At 35.6% G+C, this 7,449-nt stretch overlaps 1 protein-coding gene across 4 annotated transcripts in view; it reads left to right on the top strand.

The window, feature by feature from the left end:
• Ptprz1 (protein tyrosine phosphatase receptor type Z1) overlaps positions 1-7,449 on the top strand; it is a 178,770-nt gene that overhangs the window by 132,869 nt on the left and 38,452 nt on the right. The window lies entirely within an intron of this gene.

The following is a 7,449-nucleotide window of genomic DNA, read 5'->3' on the forward strand; positions in this document are numbered from 1 at the left end:
CTAAAAGGAGCTCCAAATTCTCAAAATTCTTTTTACACTAAAGCTGTCATTAATGTATTCATCTCCAAAAGAGGTAAACATATGAATCTAAAGGATGATGTTTCTGTGCTTAAAAGATTGATGGTAAATGGAAGAAGTGTGACTTTAGTGTGCATTAAGATGTCTTGACAGCTATATTTTCATTTTAAATCAAATTAATATTCAAATACCATCATAGCATTTACCATAAGTGATGAGCTTTTTAAACCAACGCTTAAAAATACAAAAGTTATCCTTTAGGAAAACAATTTTATATGAAAAAAATATTTAAATAAAATTTTACAAGACATCTGCCAGCTGTGTATAGAAATGAAAAATAAAAGCCTATATACAAAAGCAAACATGAAGCGACTAAAATACAAAGACATGGGAAATGACTATGTTAAGATGTAAAGGCATTTATTTAAGAATCTTTTTAATCTTCATAAGATGAAGTATACCTTCAAGATGTTTAAAGGACCAGGACAGTCGTCTGTACAATAAGCTCCCTCTTTGTTCCAAGCAGAACAGACAACTAATTCATGAATTTACCAAGGACACAAGTCAGTAAAACTGATTCTTGTAAAACAAGAACTCAATGATGATATGAGAATTCCTGTCCATTAGCCAAGAAATTGCCTTGCTTAGTAATGTATGCAGTTCCCCTAAAGGAGATTTATCTTCATGAGATCTAAAGTAACTTCTTTCTGCTAAACAGCATCATCCTATAATTTCAAATCACTGCTCTTTGTTATCCACAAATGGTTTCTCTCAGTCTAATTATTAACTGCTTCCCGTGTATCTAGTTAATGACTGTATCAACTACTGTTGGGAAATATAAAAAATAGTAAATTTCGAATAAGTAGTACTGCTTTTAAGGAATTCACGCTTACTGAAAAAGAATTCTCTTCCATGAAAAACCTTTTAAATATTACACAAACATATATGACTAGCAGCTGAACTCTAATGCAGAGTGATCAGAGAACGAGAGACCTTAAGTAGACGGGACTTGCAGAGTTAAGTGGAAAACATAATGTTGGGCTGCCCCTGTATCTGATTCTGGAATTAGCAATGAAGGTGAAGGCATTGTAGGCAGGGGACATGGGCACAATCCAGGAAGCTGAATGAACTGAAATGAATATACCCAAATCAATGATGATTCAGACTTGTCATTTTATGTAGCTAGGTGTTGATGGTATTGAGCTCGTTGTTGTTGACTGCATGTAGGTTGATGTTGTGGAGCTAAAACAGAACACTTCTAAGACCAATTGTATCTCATATCTGACTCTCGTTATGCCAGAGTAGACTTCAAGATATGCCAACAGATCACGTTTTTCTTAGGACAGAAACAACAAGATGCAAAGCTGCTTTCTTCTGTCTGTGCTCCAGTGCCTACTGTCACTTTGTATAGCAATGTCATGGCTAACAAGTCTGTGAACATTGCACAGAGCCCATAAAGATTATTCAACCAGCATTTGATTTTTTCTATCCCTTTCACTAGAAAATTTTGTTGCCCAAAATTTTGAACACATTTTTTTATAAAAATGAGTTTATACTGTTTACTCATTTTTGTCTAATCTGAGTTTCCTTACAAAATGAACTATTTGGTTAAATAAGAATGTTTTAGACAAATTTAACAAAAGATGCAAGCTATAACAAATCATATTTCATATTAAATAGTGCTAATGTTAAACTCGAATAAAATGGCAGGTGATTTATATGTAAATGAATTAAAGTAGGTTTCATAATTTTTACTTATTGATCTGAGCTATCTTGTGCAAATTTAAATTCGTTGTGTTTAATATGGTCTGATGGTTCCTGAGAAACTAAACTCTTAGTATCTTGAGTTTTTGTTAGTATGGATTGTTCCTTATCTATTGTCAGGTAAAACATAAAATTGTCAAAACAGTTTGATCCTAACTGGTTAGATATTTCTCTTTTCCTTGCAAATATTATTTTATGTACCTTGGATATAGAATGCAGTTAAAAGATGAACATTTTAACTTTAAATTATACATACACAAGTCTATCCATTAAAAGATGGATAGATTTGTGTATGTATTTTGTCTATTAAATGTGTCGTTAAAAAAAACAATCTGCCCTTTGGTAATGCCCTTCAAAACCCATTCAGTGTGACGAGATATCTGACTTGCTCATGTCTGCATAAAAATAACTCTCTAGGAAACGTAACTTTTAAGTTAATTGTAAGACATTTTCAGAGTGGTGAATTGTGCCAAATCACAACAGTCTCTTGTTCAAGGTTTATGTGAATTATTCAAATCCCAATGTAGATATATTTATTAATAATATAATTTCATCAACCAAGTGGGTGCATTTTTTTATTTGTGAAAGCTACAGCTGGTGGGAAGGGAGACTGTGCTAACACAGAGAAAATAGGACAGGTCAAGAATAGGACTGAAAGGAACACAGTAAAGAAACCTCAGTGAAGCAAAGCAGGAGCAGCTAGGCAGGCGCGCTGGCAGCTCTGCGGCTCATCTGCTTCACTGCAGTCTTAGGGTCCCTTCTTCTAAGGAAAAAGAAGATTCTTCTCGAATTGATTTTAAGTTGAAGAAATAAAGACATTACTTGGCTTACTAAAAAAAAAAGAAGAAAAGAAAATCTAACGCAAACAAAAATAATATATGTTGTACTCAGTCCTTGTGAGCATTTCCAAGCTAGTCTGTCTAAACCAAAACAAACAAACAAACAAAAAAACCACGCTAGACCAAAAGAACTACCTGATTAAAGTGGGTGGTGCAATGCATTTTAGTGCTTTTAAGAATTTCCTTGGTGACTAATAGTGCTAGATGGTTTTTTCTTTTGCTTATTCAGCAATTTCATATCTTTAGAATTGTATGCCCAAACCATTATCAAACTATTTTTTAAGTCAAGTTATTTTATTTTTTGTTTTATTTTGCAAGTATGTATGTGTATGTATGTGTGTGTGTTTGTGTGTGTGTGTGTGTGTGTGTGTGTGTTATACAGGCATATGTGCATGTATATTTGCTTGTCTGTGCATTTATGTATGTGTGTGGATATGCATGCAGATGTGTATATATGCATATGTGGCAAGATCTGAGGTTCATTTTTGGTGTCTTCCTCAATCTCCCTCCTTCAAATATGGAGTCAAAATTGAGCCCAGGTCTTGCTGAGCCCATGCCTCCCAGTTCAGCTGTGCCACTCAGCTGTGCTTTGAAGATTTGCAAGTCTCTGCATTCTAGTGCTCTCAGATAATGTACGGGCTACCACGCCTACCACTATCCAATGTGCATCTTTTCTATTCTGTGCATAGATGCCTTATTTGCAGATATATGTTTAAAAATATCCTTTCAGGCATTAACGTTTAATTTTGATGAAGTGCACCTCATCCAGTTTTGTTGTTGCTTATGACTTGCTATTAGGTCTAAGACGGCAGACCCTAACCTGAAGTCATAAAGACTTACCATGTAAATTTTCTTCTAAGAATTTTGCAGAGATGAATAGCTCAATCTCCCTGACTTGAGAGTTTGGGCCAGAGCTAGAATGACCAAGAGTCTAGTTCTGGCACTAAATAGGAACAAACAGTGTAATGCAGTGGGGTGAAGAGCCCAGACATGATTTACGTTTGTGGTCAAGTGTTAGACAAGGATCCCAAATCTTTCTCATGAACAGACAATGTCATTTCAACAAATGGAATGAGGGAATAGGAGATACTCCAGTTGGCTCTTTTTCTTCACAATACACATACACACACACACACACACACACACACACACACAAACTCAAAGAAGATCAGATCAGAGATGCCAGCAAGATGGCTAAGCAGGCACTAACTTCAATCCCTGGGATCCACATTGTTGGAGAGAAAGAACTGACTCCCATAATTTGTCCTCTGACCTCCACACACATGTGCTCCCTGCATATACATGCAAAATAAGCAAATAAAAGAGATCATAGACTTAAATGCAGGAGATAAAGCCATAGCGTTCTTTAAAAATATTTCAATGTCTCTAATATAATTTTTGGTAGAAAATTAAGTGTCTACCTGTGCTTTACAGATACTGAGAGAAAGTGGTTTAGCAGAACAACAACAAATTATAGATCGTTAAAACTGAGTCCCTTCCCAGTCTTACCTCTAATTTATTAGATGGGTTTGATTATGTCACTTCTGACCTATGAATGTGTTTCCTCTCTTTTCCATTGGGTGATACCTGTAAGGCCATTTTTAAGTGTGCCATGAGACTTTCTTTAGGTGGTCTGTCAGTGAACGCTTCTGAATGTTATTCTGTATTTGTATGAGGACTCTGAAAAGGGATATAATTACACATTTCCAGCTTTTAATTCTAAATACTGTGAAAGAAAGGTGTAAATTAAATAATCAGATTACCATTGATTGATGGAACCTATGTCTACAAGTTTAAAACAGTCATCACTTTTTTCAGCATGGCGGAGTGATAATTAGCAGGAGACACAGTTATCAACACTTAGCACATAGACGTGAAGACACTCACTGCTTATTCGGAACAGATGGAATATAGAGACTTAGGCTTGTCATACATTAAGTAATATGCCTTGAAATTGTTTTCCAGATGTTTTAAGGTATAATTTACATGAGCCACACCATAAGTTTATAAGATGCAAAACTACTTCCATGGGAGAGATTTGTAAATAGCTCTTTTTAAAATAAAGGAAAACTACAAAAAATTAGAGCATTTAAAAAGAGTTAGACTGAAAACTACCAACATTCTGTGCGGTAAAAGGACACATCATCAAAAGTTGTATAGGATCAGAACAGTCCATTGATACAGTTGTTTCTCATGGAAAAAAGTGGAACTAGGAAATATAAATTAAATTTATATTCTTGGGACCTTAGAGGTAACTAACAACCCTGAATATAGGCTTCCCTTACCATACTACCTTCAAGAAAAAAATGTCGCTGTTCACATAAGACTGCAGTGTAAAATGTACCTGTACAGCTATGCAAGTTTAATTCAAGATTTTTGATATGATTTTTTGAGAGTTTGGGGGAAATTAATGCCAAATATTATCATCAAGCCACCTGACTTCAAAAATAAGTGAAGATTTCATTATGTATTTGAAGCTGGCAGAATTGATATTAACCCAATTTCTGTAACACAGATTAGCAACATGGCAAATTGCAAGGTTAATGTTTCTATTTACATTTTTTTTATTTTATTAAATGCTTCCTTTCCCACATCCTCTCAGTAACTGGCACATCCTCTGTTCATCTACTTAATTATCTACCCAGCTTTTTGGTTGTTGTTTTGTTTTGTTGTTTTGTCTTCCCATCTAGCTTTGTTTTAATTATGTATTCCTTCTGTATCTTTCAAACATTTTGAAACTTCAAGTTATCTTACTTGAGGCTCAGACAACAGAATGTAGCATGCATCTGAATGACATCTAGTTGGTAGGACTTATTTACTACTTCAAACCCATCTAATTCAACAAACACTGGATACCATTATATTCCTGTCACTGTATTACAAGTTGGATTTATGTGAAATCAAGGTACATAGCCCTGTCTTTTTAAAAATGTAATAAATACATAGCAAAGAACTATGTTATAAAATAATTATCATAAAAAAACAGTTATTTAAAGTAATTAAAATGCTATAGTACCCAGGAACTCAAGACCATTTTTGGACTCAATAGCTAATTTTTTTTTCAAACTAGTCTTTTATAGCTCTCTAAACCTGAAATTTTGTATCAGGTGGAGTGGATAGCAGGACTGACGTTCATGAACTTGCTTAGGAGATAAGAGCTATTTCTCAGAGCAGATACCTCTGAGTTGCCCTTTAGCTTAAAGACAATGTTTGCCTGGCCTACTGATGAGTAAGACATCTGGGTTCCAAGGAGAATCATGTTTAAATCAGGCGAGAGGTAAGAGTTGTCAAGACCAAGGCAATCTCAAGTGCCAGGTATTTATGCAGATTATTGGACTATAAATGTCAAGTCAAAAAGTGAGAGAAAGAAAGGACCATGCATAAACAGGTTTTGAAACATTACTTATTGATTAATAAAAATTGAACTGAAACCAGTAAGATAAGTCTAGCACAAGATAGCTACTAGTGGAAAGGTAAGCACGGCATTACCACAGGAAGACCTACTCTTTTTGTATCGTTTGGCAAAATTCATGAGAGAATAGGCTTTAAGATAGTAGAAGAAAGAAATGTTTAACAACTAAATATAATTTGTGACATCGAACCTCTTGTTACTGAAAATCCCAAAATGAACCTAAACTAAGTACCGGGGATGATGCTAAATGATCAGTGTAGCGGCTGTGAATTGCAGGAAGTCCCAGAGGGCATGTTCCCAGTCCATCTTCTCCATGTCAGTGTCAGAACATGCAAACCATAGTTACAGACACAAGCATCTTGCCTAACTACTCCAGCTTGGATTCAGAGTCACTCATGTGGGCTGACGTTAACATTTTCTTTTTCCTGGGCCAGGTTATTTCCAACTTTCCCATTCCTCATTTGACTACAGACTCTGCTTTTTAAGATGAAATTGGTCTCCTGGTGCCTTTGACACCTGCTTCCTTATCCACTCATCTGCTTTCTCTGGAAAATACTCTACTCTTCTCTCAGTCTGGTTTCTCAAGGGTTTATACTCTCAGAGCCAAGCACCTCGCTATGAATACTGTTGCTTTATGTTTTTCTTTTCTCTTGGCATTAACATTATAAAATAAGTTATAAATACACAATTTTACACTACATTCATTGAAAAGTTATCTTGGGGTTTCTGCAATGGGATGGCACTGATGAATAACATTGTGATAATTGCCTATTTTGAATGATTAGTTTATATTTGGGGGGAGGAGACTAAATATACATGTAAAGCAACAAAACAATAAAACCAAATTGCATAAGCTTCCTAACTTAAGATGATTTAGCCATTTTTGTCTTTAGCACACTGACAAAGGAGTTCGCATTCAGTAGAAACTGTACCTTAAATTTTGAGTTTGATTTATCCCACTGGACTTGTCATATGAAGTCTCCTCTTGAGTTGCTGCACAGTAATAATGGCTCATAATTTCCAGTCAGCCACAATATCAAAGAAGCAAATAACCAACACTCTGGCTTGTACCATGTTGCTAAGTTAAGCCATGTGAGGGGGTTAGGTATGTACTTAAAGCATTTTCAGCTTATCATGTTTTTCAACTTAACAATGGCTTTATCCAGATGTTGTCCCATTCTAAGTAGAGGAGGAGTTTCATTTTTTATAGTGATATGTGCGACAGAGCAGGCAAGGAGAGAAGAGTAGTGAGAGAAATATCCAGGGCCCTCAGAGGAATTGGAAGGATGCAAAAATAATGGGAAAGAGGTATGTGGCAGCAGAATCACCAGAACACAAGGTGCTAAAGTGGTTCAAATATGGCTTCTCTGAGATATGAGGGGGGGGAGGGAGAGGGAGAGAAAGGGGGGAGGGAGG

Source organism: Mastomys coucha, unplaced genomic scaffold (genome assembly GCF_008632895.1).
Source record: "Mastomys coucha isolate ucsf_1 unplaced genomic scaffold, UCSF_Mcou_1 pScaffold20, whole genome shotgun sequence".
Lineage (NCBI taxonomy): Eukaryota > Metazoa > Chordata > Mammalia > Rodentia > Muridae > Mastomys > Mastomys coucha.